This window comes from Elephas maximus, chromosome 1, assembly GCF_024166365.1.
Source record: "Elephas maximus indicus isolate mEleMax1 chromosome 1, mEleMax1 primary haplotype, whole genome shotgun sequence".
NCBI classification, from domain to species: Eukaryota; Metazoa; Chordata; class Mammalia; order Proboscidea; family Elephantidae; genus Elephas; species Elephas maximus.
Window position 1 is genome coordinate 88,059,200 of NC_064819.1, and position 16,309 is coordinate 88,075,508.

General features: G+C 36.4%; 1 pseudogene; it reads right to left on the bottom strand.

Annotated features, from left to right (window-relative positions):
- Nucleotides 1-8,299: 8,299 nt before the first annotated feature.
- LOC126076496 (olfactory receptor 2H1-like) lies at nt 8,300-9,232 on the bottom strand (annotated as a pseudogene).
- Nucleotides 9,233-16,309: the final 7,077 nt, after the last annotated feature.

The following is a 16,309-nucleotide window of genomic DNA, read 5'->3' on the forward strand; positions in this document are numbered from 1 at the left end:
CAACTTGACCTCATAGACATATATAGAACACTCCACCCAACAGCAGCAAAGTACACTTTCTTTTCCAACACACATGGAATGTTCTCCAGAACAGACCACTTCATAGGCCACAAAGCAACCCTCAACAAAATCCAAAACACTGAGATAATACAAAGTATCTCCTCTGGTCTCAATGCCATAAAAGTAGAAATTAATAATAGGAACAGCAAGGAAAAAAATCCAATATGTGGACTGAATAACGCCTTGCTTAAAAACCCTTGGGTAATAGAAATCAAAGAGGGAATCAAAAAATTTCTAGAAGCAAATGAGAATGAAAATACGTCATACCAAAACCTTTGTTGTTGTTAGGTGCCATCAAGTTAGTTTCAACTCACAACTTGATGAAGAACACAGCAAAAAACTGCTCAGTCCTGTGCCATCCTCACAATTGTTGTTATGCATGAGCCCATTGTTGCAGCCACTGTGTCAACCCATCTCATCAAAAGTCTTCTTCATTTTCGCTGACCCTCTGCTTTGCAAAGCATGATGTTCTTCTCTAGGGATTGACCCCTCCTGACAACATGTCCAAGTATAGGAGACATAGTCTCTTGCCATACTTGTTTCTAAGGGGCATTTTGGCTGTACTTTCCCCAAGACAGATTTGTTCATTTGTTCTGGCAGACCATGGTATATTCAATATTCTTCACCAACACCATAATTCAAAGGTGTCAATTCTTTGATCTTCCTTATTCATTGTTCAGCTTTCACATGCTTATAAGGTGATTAAAACACCATGGCTTGGTCAGGTGCACCTTAGTCCTCAAAGTGACATCTTTGCTTTTCAACACTTTAAATGAGGTCTTTTGCAGCAGATTTGCTCAATGCAATACATTGTTTGATTTCTTTGCTGCTACTTCCATGGGTATTGATTGTGGGTTCAAATAAAATGAAATCCTTGACAACTTCAATCTTTTCTCCATTCATCATGATGTTGCTTATTGGTCCAGTTGTTAGGTTTTTTTTTTTTTTTTTTTTTAAACAATGAGGAGTAATATAAATCTTTGGGACAAAGCAAATGCAGTGAGCACAATTTATAGCAATAGATGCACACATTAAAAGAGAAGAAAGGGAAAAATAAAAAATGAACTTTATAACTTGAAGAAATAGAGAACAACAAAAGAAGCCCACAGCCACCAGAAGAAAGGGAATAATGAAGGTCAGAGCATAAATAAATGAAATAGAGAATAGAAAAACAATAGAAAGAACAACAAAGCCAAAAGTTGGTTCTTTGAAAGGATCAATAAAATTGACAAAAACCATTGGCCAAGTTGACAAAAGAAAAAGAGAAGAAGACACAAATAACCCAAATAAGAAATGAAATGAGGGACGTTACAACAGATTCAACTGAAATAAAAAGGATCATAACAGAGTACTATGAAAAACTAAATTCCAACAAAATTGAAAACCTAGAGGAAATGGACACATTCCTAGAAACACTCTACCTTCCTAAACTAATACAAACTGAGGCAGAAAAATATGAACAGAGAAGAGATTGAAAAAGTAATTAAAAAAAAAAAAACTCGCAGTAAATAAAAATCCAGGCCCAGATTGCTTTACTGGATAATTCTACCAAATATTCAGAGGAGAGCTCACACCAGTACAAGTCAAACTATTTTAGAACATAGCAGGGATATTTCTGAATTCATTCTTTAAAGCCAGCATAACCTGATACCAAAACCAGGCAAAAATACTACAAAAAAAAAAAAAAAAAGAAGAAGAAAGAAAATTACAGACCAATATCTCTCAGGAATATATATGCAAATATTTTCAAAAAAAATCTAGCCAATAGAATTTAGCACTGTATAAGAAAAAAATACATCTTGACAAAGTGGGATTCATACCAGTTATGCAATGATGGTTCGACATTAGAAAATCAGTCATTGTAACCCATCGCATAAATAAAAGAATCACATGATCATTTGAATAAAAACAGAAAAGACATTCGATAAAGTTCAACATCAATTTCTGATAAAAATTCATAATAAAGTATGTGCAGAAGGGAAATTCATCAATATAATAAAGGGCAGCTATACAAAACCAACAGACAACATCATTCTTAGAAGAGAGAGGCCGAAAATATTCCCCTGAGAACAGGAACAAGACAAGGATGCTCTTTGTCACCACTCCTATTTAACATTGTGCTGGAAATACTAGCTAGAGCAATAAGGCAAGAAAAAGAAATAAAGGACATCCAGATTAGTAAGGAAGAAGTTAAGTTACTCCTATTTGCAGATGCTATGATACTATATATAGAGATCCCAAAGGACTCCACAAGAAAACTATTGAAACTAATAGAATGATTCAGCAGAGTAGCAGGATACAAGACAAACATACAAAAAGTAGTTGGATTCCTAAACTCCATAAAGAGAACTATGAAAAGGAAATCAGGAAAGTAACACTATTTATGAATGCCCCTAAAAAAGTAAAAAATGTAGGAACAAATCTAACCAGGGACATAAAAGACATATTCAAAGAAAAGTACAAAACACTGCTGCAGAGCTGGAGAAAAATATAGAACAAAATTCTAACTCGCAAAAATAAAACCAGATTTATTGGTTGGACAGATACTGGAGAAGCCCTGAGAATATGGCCCCCAGCTACCCTTTTAACTCAGTACTGAAGCCACTCCTGAGACTCACCCTTCAGCCAAAGATTAGACAGTCTCATGAAACAAAACGAGACTAAATAGGCACAGAACTAGAAGGTAGGAGGTGACAGGAAAGCTGATAATGGGGAACCCAAGATTGAGAAGGGGAGAGTGTTGACATGTTGTCTGGTTGGTAATCCATTTCACTAAACAATATGTCTATTAATTGTTTAATGAGAAAATTATTTTCTCTGTAAACCTTCATCTAAAGCACAAAAAAACAAAAACAAACAAGCAGAAAACAAAACAAAACAAAACCCTCTGAACTAAAAAAGAATCCTGGAACATACATATAGCTTCACTGGGGAATTCTACCAAACATTTAGAGAAGAATTGACACCAATGCTGTTTAAACTCTTCTAAAAGAGAGGACAGGGAGGAATACTTATTAGTTCATTCTATGAAGAAAACATAACTTTGTTAAACACACACACACACGCACAAAGACACCACAAGAAAAGAAAACTACAAGCAAATATTCCTTATGAATATAGATGCAAACATCCTCAACAAAATGTTAGTGAACAGAATCCAACCTTGTTCCCTGCAGCTTTGCTAAATTCCTCTATTAGCCCTGGAAACCTCTTTGCAGATTCATTGGGATTTTCTATACATAGGATCATCTCATTCTCAAATAGAGGTAATATTACTGCTTTTCCAATCTGGATACCTTTTATCTTTCTTGTCTTGTTGCTTTTGGCTAGGACTTCAGTACAATATTGAATAGAAGTCATGAGAGCAGACAACCTTGCCTTATTCCCAATTTCAAGGTCAATGAACAAAATTCAGTTGGGTTTCTATACACCACCAATGCGAAACCTGATAGGAAAATTAGGGAAACAAATCCATTTACAAAAGTATCTAAGAAAATAAAATACCTAGGAATAAATTTAACCAGGGGTGTGAAAGGCTTATACAATGAAAATTATAAGACACAGCTGAGATTAAAGAAGAAATAAATAAATGGAAAGAAATTCCATGTTCGTGTATTTTAAGACATAATGTTGTTAAGATGCCAATACAATCCAAAACAATATATTCAGTGCAATCCTGAACAAAATTCCAACAGCTTTCTTTAGAGAAATGGAAAAATCAATCCTCGATTTTATATGGAATGGCAAGTGGCCCCAGTTAGTTAAAACAATGTTGAAAGAGAAGAACAAAGTTGGAGGACTCACACTTCCTGATTTTAAAACAGTAATCAAAACAGCTGTGTACTGGTATAAGAATAGATACATAGACCAAATAGAATTGAGAGTCCAGAAATAAACCCATATCTACAGTCAACTGAGTTTTGATAAGGGTGGTAAGTACATTTGATGGGGAAAGAAGTCTCTTCCATTAATGATGTTGACAGAACTGGATTTCCACATGCAGAAAAATGAAACATGATACATGCCTCACACCATATACAAAAACAAATTCAAAATGGATTGAAGATCTACATGTGAAAACAAAAGCCATAAAATTTTTAGAAGAAATTGCAAGAACAGGGCTGTGGGGCCTAGCTTTTAACAATTAATTATCTAATATAATAACAAAAGCAGAAACAGCTTTTAAACTGAATAAATAGGACCTCATAAAAATTACATATTTTGTTCACCAAAAGACTTTAACAAAAAATATGCAAAGACAAGGTACTGACTGTGAGAATATCTTTGGAAACCATGCTTCTGATAAGAATCTATTAACCAAAATATATGTAAAACTTTGACAACTTAACAACGAAAGGACAAATAAGCATAAAATGGACAAAGGGCGTGAATAGATGGTTCACCAAAGAGGACATTCAAATGACTTCTAAACACAATGAAAAGATGCTCAATGTCAGAAGGATGCAAATCAAAACTACAAAACACTCCCACTAGGATGTTGAAAATAAAAATAAATAAATAAGAAAATATTGGCAAGGATGTGGGGAAACTGGAACCCTCATTCATTTCTTGGGGGAATGCAAAATAGTACAGCCTTTGTGGAAAACAGTGTGGTGGATCCTCTAAAAATAAAACTACCATATTACTTAGCAATTACATCCCTAGGTATATATATGAAAGAAGAGACTCAAACACATACACCAGTGCTCATTGCAGCACTATTTATTCACAATAGTGAAAAAGTAGAAACAACCTAACGCCCCCCAATAGATGAGTGGTTAAACTAAATGTGGTACATAAATACAATGAAATACTGCTCAGCCAGTTAAAAAAAAAAATGAAGTCTTAATACATACTACAATATGGATAAAGCTTGAAGATATTATGCTGAGTGAAATAAGTCAATCACAAAAGGACAGATATTGCATGACCTCAGTTATACAGGAAAGGTACAGAGACCAAAGTTCATTAGCAGTTAGCAGGGGCAAGAGAAAGGTGGAAAGGGAGGCACTTGCTGCTGATGAAGCACTGAGTTTTGGTTTGTAGTGATGGAAAAACCACATTGATTAAGGTTAGAATTGTACAACTGATTAATGTAATTGCTTTCAATAAGTTATACACCTGCAAAAAGTTGAATTGGCAAAAATTGTGTGACAGGTATATTTATAACATCAACAAAAAAAAAGTGTAAATGCTGAGGCTGCTTAAGTACAACTAAACACCTCATGAAGTTTGGTTCCTTGGTTTGGAGGTTTAGGGTCATATTTTCACGGAACATTCCAGTTAATTGGCCTAATTTTATGTTTAGGCCTATATCTCCCAGCTCATTGTACAGTACCTGGGGTGTGAACAGTTTGCAAGCAGGCATCCAAGATACAACAGTTGGTCTCTAATCGCCTGGAGGAACAGAAGAAGAGGGAGAGTCAGGAACAGGAGGAAGAAATGGAATGTGTGGCTAATTGCCTCCATTACCAACTGCCTCCATTGCCTTGAGGTCAGAAGAACTGGATGGTGCCTGGCTACCACTACTGAACATTTTGATCACAGATTCTCTAAAAGAATTCAGATCAAAAGTGGGAAAATCCAAACAAAATTTCAAATTCTCATGGAACCCAGATTTTCTGGGGCCAAAGAGGCTGAATAAACTGCTGAAGCTATTTCCATGAGATAATCTCTAAAATGTTAAATCTTAAACCAAAAATATTCCCTGAAGTCTTCTTAAAACCAAGCAATAGTTCAGTTTAACTAGTATAGAATGTCTGAGAATGTCTGCCTTGATCAGTGTGCCCTTTTAAGATCTACCTATATGGAATCTAATTGGTAACAACTCTAAAGATTAGATAGGAAACTTAGGGAGTAGTGAGTTTATGTTACTGGGCAGGGGGAGGAACAGCTTGGAAAAGGAGGGTGAGAGTAGTTGCACAACTTGAAGAATGTAATCAGTGTCCGTGAGCTGTGCATGGAGAAATTATTTAATTGGTATATGTTCCACTGTGTATATTCTCAACACTAACAAAAATAAAATAAATTATTTTAAAAAGGTAAAGAGTATATGGAAAATATTAATTTATATTCTTAGTATGGGAATAAGGCTATTATTATTATTATTTTCTTCATTCATTTTGACTGTTTTAAATTACAAAATTTTAAATGATTTAGGTAATTACATCCCTTGTTAGGCACTAAAAAAAAAAAAAAAAACCTGTTGCTATTCAGTCAATTCTGACTCATAGAGACCCTATAGGACAAAGTAGAACTGCTCCATAGGGTTTCCAAGGAGCGGCTAGTGGATTCAAACTGCTGACCTTTTGGTTAGCAACTGAGCTCTTAACCAATACGCCACCAGGACTCCTATTGGGCATTGCCAGTGCCAGTGCCGTCGAGTCGATTCCAACTCATAGCGACCCTATCAGACAGAGTAGAACTGCCCCGTAGAGTACTTCCCTAATCCACCACTGAAAATTTAACTTAAATATGAACACATTTACTAATCTATTAATGATATATTTATTAACACCAATTGGATTATATTTTCTGAACAGAGAAATACAAGGCTAGATAGGTAAGTTACCTTTTTGATGACCTACTGACTAGACCATGTTTTTCTTCTCCAATGTGTATGAGTTTATTTTTTTTTTAAACTATCCCTTTCAACTTCATGCTATATTTAGCTACACTTATTTATTTGAATTAAAATGATTCCCTAGGGATGATCCTAGTTAAAGCATTTATTTTTTTACAAAAAAATTCATAAAACATAATATGCAACAAGTATGCCTAAGCAGAGTCTAGTAATAGAGTCAATATGTCTTGATAACATTCTGTAAAAAAATAACTATTTGGAACATAGGAAAAGCAAGGTCAATATTTTTAAATTTAAAACATTACCAAAATTGTTAAGTGTGTTATTAAAAGAGATAAAAATTCTAAACTCAATACGAAAATAATTTTGTATATTTTATCAAATTATAATATCAATAAAAATAACAAAGACTAATATTTTTATTATTTGTACATCAATGTATTTGCTTTTGTCAATTTAAAATAGGTTTAATGATGAGACTTAAACTTGTATTTTCATCTTTATCTCACAATTCAGGTATAGAATTAAAACGCTAACTAAAAAGACATTGAGAGCTATTCTATTCTCTTCTGAAAAGGGATGCATAAAAGAGAAACATTCATCCTCATAGCACATCTCTCTTGGGGTCTTCCTCTGTGGCTGGCAGAGATGAGAAAAATCCCTGGATGTACTTAGTCCCAGAGGCTTCTACTAACTGAATAAGAAACAGCAATCCTCCAAGTAAGGAAAACTGTTAGATATTTGTTTGTTTTCCAAAGGCCCTTCACACCTCCATGCAAACAACCAACAGAACACACACGGCCTGTGGTACTAGTGAATATGAGACCTGGGAAGCAATAGGGAACATTCCCATATAAACTCAAATTTCTGCAGCTATGATCCAAGCTCTACCTCCATGGAGGAGAAGATTTAGATTCATGACGTGGAGTTATGTTTATCATAACTATGTCAGTCATGTCATTAGTTAGTCACCAGGGAACTCCCTGTGTGGCACAAACGCTTTGCACTTGACTACTAACCTAAAGCTTAGCAGTTCCAACCAACCCAGCAGCAGCATGCAAGAAAGCCCTGACAATATGTTTCCACAAAGATTACAGCCAAGAAAACCCTATGGAGCTCAGTACTACTCTGTAACACTTGAGGTTGCCATGTGTCAGAATCTACTCAGCAGCAGTGTGTTTAGAATAATACCTTTATGATTTATAAAAGTATATAAATACACATGCATATACCTGTATTAATTTTTTCATAGAATATTTACAAGTAGCCAAAAAAGAGACACATAATATTTCCAGAAAGGAGGATAAGAAAGATTTAGAGCAGGTAACTACTTCAGGATGTCATCAAAAGGATGTTTCACACCTAATTTAATTTAGGTGGAGCCCTGGTGACTCAGAGGTTAAGAGCTGGGCTGCAGTGTGAATCCACCAGCTACTCTTTGTAAACCCTATGGGGCAGTTCTACTCCGTCCTATATGGTCACCATGAGTCAGAATCGACTCAGTGGTGATGGGTTTGGTTTCTTTGTTGTTGCGGTCTTTGTTTTATTTAGGTGATTTAGCTGCACTACTCCTAAATGAAAGAAGAAACCATGATGAGATGTACCTAAAAGTTCCCAGGATCTGAGGAATTGGATGAGTATATCTCACATTTCTACCTAACTTGGGTCTCTAACCAGCAGCCTTTTTAAAGCCCACTTAACCTCTTTGTTTCTCAAGGTGTAGATCAAAGGATTAAGTGAGGGAGTCACTACAGTATAGAAGAGGGTGAGGAATTTACTGTGCTTCTGTGTGTACTTGCTCTTGGGTTGTATGTAGACAGAAATTATAGCCGCAAAGAACAAAACCACAACAATCATGTGAGACCCACAGGTCCCAAATGCTTTCCTTTTGCTTTTAGCTGATTTTAACCTCAGCACCCTCCTCACAATGCAGCCATAGGAGACCAAAATAAGTCCCAGAGGTATAACCACATACAGAACGATAGCTACAGAGAGCTCATTTTCCAGGAAGGTTGTGTCCACATAGGCAATTTTAATAAGGACAGGTTCTTCACACATAAAATCATCCACCATGTTGTGGCTGCAGAGAGGCAACTGGAAAACAAGGATGGTCTGAATTGCGGACTCCACAAAACCACTGATCCAGGCCACAGATGCGAGTTGCCAAAGAAGCTTGGGGTGCATGATGGCTCCATAGTGGAGGGGTCAACAGATAGCATTGAAGCGGTCATAGGCCATAACAGTTAGGAGGATACGCTCCGTGGAGCCCAGCCCCAAAGCAATGTATAGCTGGATCACACAACCGGTGTAGCTAATGGTCTTCTCAGGGCCCTTGAGATTCCAAAGCAACTGTGGGACAACACTGGTAGTGAAACAGAGGTCCAGGAAGGAGAGATTAGAGAGGAAGAAGTACATGGGTGTGTGGAGTTTGGGGTTCAAGTATGAGACCAGTATGATGGCTGTGTTCCCCAACAGTGTCAGAATGTATATGACAGAGATAACCAGAAGGAGAACCATCTCCAACTGGGGCCGGTCAGAAAAACTCAGTAAGATGAAACCTGCTGGGTTGCTAACATTTGTCCCTTTCATGGCTTCTTCATTGTGAATCACCTTTTTTTGGTCATCCCTACTTTATTCCTGTAAGAAGACAGTAGAGTATCATAACCAATGAAAAATTAGAAACCAAACAAAACTTGAACATTTGGAGACAGTAAATATAGAAACAACATATAAAATAATGCAAAAAATGATAGATTGATTTGTTATATAGATAGACAAATGCATAAAGCAATGAAAACATCAAATGCATTGAAAGAAAACATATAAAAACAGAATTAACCTTAAAACCATATACTAAAACAGATATGAGATATATACCAAACTAGCTCAAGATAAAATGCATAGACTGACAATACATACTGTGAAAAGGCAAAGACCTTGAAAATAAAATGTTTGCTATATATATAGATATATGATTATTAGGCAGTAGGTAGAATAGATAGAAAGATGCACAGAGTGAACAAGAGTATGAGAAAGGGTTTATACAGTTGAAAACATAAAGACAAAATAAGAATAGTTAGAAATATTTAAACAGGAAAAGTTAGATATGACTATCATTAATACTCATTTCTTTCATTGCTTTCCTATGAAGTAAATAGCTACTGAAGGTTGTTGATGTTAAGTGTTATCAAGTCAAGTCAGTTCTGACTCACAGTGATCCCATGTACAAAAGAACAAAACACTACCCGCTCCTGCTCCATTCTCATAATTATTGCTATGTTGGTGCCCATTGTTGCAGCCACTCTGTCAATTCATCTCATTGAGGGTCTTTTTCTTTTCTTGACCTTCTACTTTACCAAGCATAATGTCCCCCACCAGGGACTGCACTCCCCTAATAACATGTCCAAAGCTTGTGAGATGAAGTCTTGCCACCCTTGTTTCTAAGGGGCATTCTGAATGTACTTCCAAGAAAAATTTTTACTTCTCGCAGTCCATGGTATATTCAATATTCTTCCCCAACACCATGCAAATGGTTGTGATCTCTGTATTTGAGTCTACTACCTTTATAAATGTTACTCACCAGGAGAATCAAACTCACAGTCTTCAATTAGCAAGCTTTTTTTTTTTTTTTCCCACTAGCAAATTGGTCCACATGCTTTAGGATGCTTTTATGACGATAGTATATGAATTCAGTCATGTTATACAATCCACAGAAACCCTGATGGTATAGTGGTTAAGAGCTACAGCTGCTAACCAAAAGCTCATCTGTTCGAATCAACCAGGTGCTCTATGGAAACCCTCTGAGGTAGTTCAGTTCTGTCCTATAGGGTCAATATGAGTCAGAATTGGCCCTACAGCAGTGGGTTTGTTTTTTCTTTTTCTTTTTTTTGTATTCAACCCACTGATCTTTTATAAAGTAAACTGTGTATAATTCAAAGGTGTAGTTTGAAAAATGTCCGATTTTCCCTCAAATATCCTAACTAGAAAACATAAAATAAAAACTTACTTCTAAGACTCTAGGCCATTGAGCAGGACCTCAGCCAATTGTTGAATAGTCAAGCTTAAAGAGACTATACAGCACATTTTCTTTGACATTCATGGTAATAGTCAATTGCATTCTGAAATTTTGCTAAGACAAAACTATTATGTGTTCTGAGTGGAAGATAATCCTCTGTACAGAGTTATAATAACAAAAGGAAACTAACACTATTAGTCACACTGTTTAGCATTTCTCTAACTGATCAAGTATTTTGGTGATAAAAACCCTCAATACTGCAATCCTTTGCAATTGACATTGACTTTAGCTGGCTAAATTTAGTACACAGTAAAGGGAGACAGAACTATGCTGTTGAAGGAGTAGATTTCTACTGGGTGAAGAACAATGTGGCCACATTTTGCATCATATAACTCCACATTGCCATGATTCTTTGGCAAATGGATTATTATGTCAAAGACGAACCAGTATTTTCCAAGAAGACTCCATCCTGAAACACTTACCTCTTCCTTTCACATTCCTGTTAATCAAGATAAGGATAAGGGGATTTGTGTTTCCAAAGAGAAGAAGGTAGTCAATTTTCCATGACTAAGAATATAGTAAATACTGGGTTATAAATGAAAAGTAGCTTCTTTTGATACAAAAGGGAACCAGCTCTGGATTTCCTCAAATTTTAGAAAAATATTTCCTTTATTTATTTATTTTTTTTCATAACATGAGAAAGAAAGGTTATCTTCCAGGAAGAATGACAGTCCAGGTACAGGAGATGTTGGTGGTTCTGATGAAGATTCAATCTCTGTCACAGTTCCAGGACAAGTAGTAGAGGACAGTGAGTAACCGGTTATTCACATTCTCCTGTAATCTCTTTACTCAAACTGTATTCAGGTGGATGGTATTCACCTTATTTACTCAGCACATGCCTCTGGAGCTCACCTTCCTAGACAACTTCCCATTACCATGCTGGAGAGGGAGACAGGTCTCTAGAGAGAGAAAAACCTCAGAGGCTTGTCTTCTGTTTCTACTAGAAGTCAATCAATTTTATACCATTTTCTAAAAACACACATGTGGGCACATAAGCACCCGCATTTTTGCTATAAAAGTGTTCAGAACAGAGAACACAGTTGAAATTTCAAGAGTTAGAATATTCTTCAATTTCCACTCATGATGAACTTGTAAAGCTAGTTGATGTCACTCACCCACTTTCTATCACATATGCTATTAAAATTATCAATACTATTGATAGCTTCTTAATAGATTTATTTTTAAATTATTTTTAAGTTTCTTGTTATGGAACTTCTGTGTGTTATATATATGTTTGCAAATATGTACATATTTGTGTACACACATGAACTTAAAACACAATTACTGGCTGGGAAAGAAGAAATGATGGGAAAGAAGTTCACTCTGATACCCAGTATAAAAGCAGGGAATTGCAAATCAATTACCTCTTTTCAGAAAGGGTTAAAAGTAAATCATATCACAAAGTAAGTATGCTGTACACATAGCGTTACTATCACTTCTTAAAGAATAGACAATGATTTTTATAATAGTCTCCAAAGCAGATGGGGTGTATCCTAAGTTTTGTGAAAAATGATCCACTGGGAGCAGGAGGAAATACTCAAAATTTTATATACATTTATTTTGAAGATTTTATAACTTCTCTTTCAGTTTGTATTCCAGAAAGGATACAAATATACGTATACAGTAATAACATACTATGATGGTTAAGGTTGTGTATCAACTTGGCTGAGTCATGATTCTCAGTGATTTTGCAGTTATGAAGTAGTTTGGCAGTTGTATGATTTTGTGATCACTTCCATGATGAGATTTGATACAATGTGATCATCTCCATGATGGGATCTGCTGTGAGTAGCCAATCAGTTGAAAGGGAGTTTCCTTGGTAGTGTGGCCTGCATCAAATATAAGTGGACATCCTAGCAAGGCTCATGGGCTTTGGGTCACTCTGGATTCTACAGCTGGCTCCTGTTCATCTGACCTCTGGTTCTTGGGACTTGAGCTGACAGCTTACCAGCAGTCTTGCCTGCTGATCCTGGGATTCATCGATCTTCACAGCCTGTGAGCAAGAGCCATGTTTCCTGACCTGTCTATCTTGGGTTTGCCAGTCCCTGCAGTGACATAAATCAGGAGAAGCCCCTATCCTGACCTGTGGACTTCAGATGTTCCATCCAGTACAAGCACGTGAGCCATTTCCTTGATATAAATCTCTTTCTATACATTTTTATATACTTTACTAGTTTTGCTTCTCTAGAGAACCAGCCTAAGACACATACATATAATTGAAGTATAAAAATATTTATATTTGGACATAGGGTAGACTGTCCAAAAACATTTTCTAAGGTAGTACATGATAGTAAGTATTTAGAAACAATGGTGGCATAGACTCTTTAACCCTCCTTCTATAACCTATTCTTCCAACTTTAGTGCCAAAATAGGGTAAATTTTTTGCCAAATGTGCTGGTCCTGGGTTTGCCCTCAGACCCATTCATTGTCCTTTCCAGCTCTGTTTGTATTACAGGAGGACAGGCCCCTGAAGGCTGCAATCAACTGGCTTCCAAATAAAAGACACTGTCAAGGGATCAGAATGAAATAGAAAGAGGAAGCCAGTGTTTTTCTGCCTCCCACTATGCTGTGAGAGGCTCTAGCAGGAATGGCATCTCCTCATTTGCGTCAGTTCTGGTGGCTTACCTACTATGGTCCTGGCTTCCCCCAGATAATCCTAGTCCCTTCACTCCTTTTGCTTTTCCAGTCCAGGAGTGGAAGTGTTTTATTGCTGTTTCTAATGTTCACTGTGTGGTTTCTCAGTTCCCCCATCATGTATTTAACCAGTGCATGCATTAAATTCCCACTACTGCAAATACTTGAGGAAACAAAATGCTTTTTAGTTGAGCACTTGCTCTGGACCAGGGTAGTAGCTGGACCCTCTGCCCTTTGAAAAAGTAGAGTTCTTATGAAATATGTTAAGCTCATTCTCATCATGTTCTGTTGATAAGACCTGTTTTCTGTAACAAATTTTCACAGGAGACAATGCCTTAATCTAAGGTGACGATTTTCTTAGTTGGATTTAGAGAGTATTACAATAGTTGAAGGGTATTTGGGTTAGTGAATTTTTATCCCTCCCTTTTGATGTGCTCTTTGGAATGTACACTCCGAATATTGAAAATATTGGCCCTTCTTTTGAATCAGAATCAATAGCTCAATTAGTGATTTATAGATTATTCTGAAGCTTTCATTATCTATAACCTGATCTCACTTCACTCCCAAATACGTTTAGAAAATGACTGAGTTCAAGATAATGCCTTTAGGGGCTCTCTAACTACCTGAGAAACAGACTATCATTCTAATACTTAGTTTTCAACTCTCGGAAAGTACTTCTGAATAGTTCACTTCAATATTATCTTTCAATTAAATATAATTTCTCTGACTTAATCATTAATGTTCAGCAATAATAATTTCTGCCACAAAACATTTTCAATTACATTTAGTTGATATTGCTTTTATATTAATCATATTTGATCTTTAAAATCTGCTATATATGTAAGACAGCATGTATTAATATCACCAATTATAATTTGAGAACACTTGGTATCTGTATTGTTCATTTATTTTTCTAAGACGGAGCAAATTTTTGGATTCAGAACTGTGCTCCATGATGTTTAACTGCTAGTCATTTCAGCTACTCCACACTGTTGTTGTTTTGTTATTGGGTGCTGTCCAGTTGGATCTGACTCAGGCATCCTATGTACCACAGAAACAAACGCAGTCCGGTTCTGTGCCATTCTCACAATTGTTGTTAGCCCAGTGTTGCAGCCATTATGTCAATCCATCTTGTTGAGGGTCTTCCTCTTTTTTGCTGACCCTCTACTTTACCAAACATGATGCCCTTCTCTAGGGACTGATCTCTCCTTAAAACACGTCCAAAGTATGTAAGACATAGTCTTGCCATTTGCTTCTAAGGAGCATTCTGGTATGTTCAATATTCTTTGCCAGCACCAAAATACTACCTCTTGAAATGGTTGAACATCATATATACATTTTTGGTATAGTGACTCTCTGTATTCCTTCCATTTTCTTTTGAATCTCTCAATGTTGTTTAATATTTTCCCCATTTAAAAAAAAAAAAAAACAGTTGCCGTTGAGTCAATTCTAACTCATAGCAACCCTATGGAACAGAGTAGACCTGTCCCCATAGAGTTTCCAAGGAGTGCCTGGTGGATTTGAACTGCCAACCATTTGGTTAACAGCTGTAGCACTTAACCACTACCCCACCAGAGCTTCCATTTTCCCCATAGGGTTCTTCAGTATTGCAACTCAAAGGATGAATTTTTTCTTCAGTTCTTTCAGCTTGAGAAATGCCGAGGGTGTTCATTCCTTTAGATTTTCTAACTCCAGGTCTTTGCACATGTCATTATACTAAGTTACTTCATCTTCTTGAGCCTCCCTTTGAAATTTTCTCTTCTGCACTTTTAATTCATCATTTCTTCTGTTTGCTTTAGCTACTCAATGTTCAAGAGCACGTTTCAGAGTCTTTTCTGACATCCATTTGGGTCTTTTCTTTCTTTCCTGTCTTTTTAATGACCTCTTGCTTTCTTCATGTATGATGTCCTTGATGTCATTCCACAGCCCATCTGGTCTTCAGTCATTAGTGTTCAATGCATCAAATCTATTCCTGAGATGCTGTCTAAATTCAGGTGGGATATACTCAAGGTTGTAATTTGGCTCTCGTAGTCTTGTTTTAATTTCCTTCAGCTTCAACCTGGACTTGCATATGAGTAATTGATGGTCTCTTATGCAGTTGCCCCTGGCCTTGTTCTGATGGATGATATAGAGCTTTTCCATCTTCTGTTCCCACAGATATAGTTGATTTGAATACTGTGTGTTCCATCTGGCCAGGTTCATGTGTATAATTGCTGTTTATGTCCTCAAAAAGGAAGTATTTGCAATGAAGAAGTCATTGGTCTTGCAAAATTGTATCATGTGATCTCCAGCATTGTTTCTATCACCAAGGCCATGTTATCGAACTGCCAATCCTTTGTTTACAACTTTCACATGCCAATCACCAGTAATTATCAATCCATTCTGATTGCATGTTCTATCAACTTCAGACTGCAGAAGTTGATAAAAATCTTCAATTTCTTCATCTTTGGTCTTAGTGGTTGGTGTGTAAATTTGAATAATAGCCATATTAACTGTCTTTCTTTTAGGCATATGGATATTATCCTATCACTGACAGTGTTGTACTTCAGTATACATCTTGAAAGGTTCTTTTTGATGATGAATGCAATGCCTTTTCTTTCAAGTTGTGATTCCCAGAATAGTAGACCATGTTATTGTTCAATTCAAAACGGCCAACACCAGTCCATTTCGGCTCACTAATGCCAAGGATGTGGATGTTTAAGTGTTCCATTTCATTGTTGACAATTTCCATTTCACCTGGATTAATACTTCGTACTTTCCACATTCTAGTTGTTAATGGATGTTTGCAGCTGTTTCTTCCCATTTTGAGTCCTGCCACATCAACAAATGAAGGTCCCAAAAGTTTGACTCCAACCACATCATTAAGATGGACTCTAAGGAGGCAGCTCTTCCCCAGGCATCTCTTTTGAGAACCTGAGGGGCTCATCTTCCAGCACTATATCAGACAATGTTCTGAT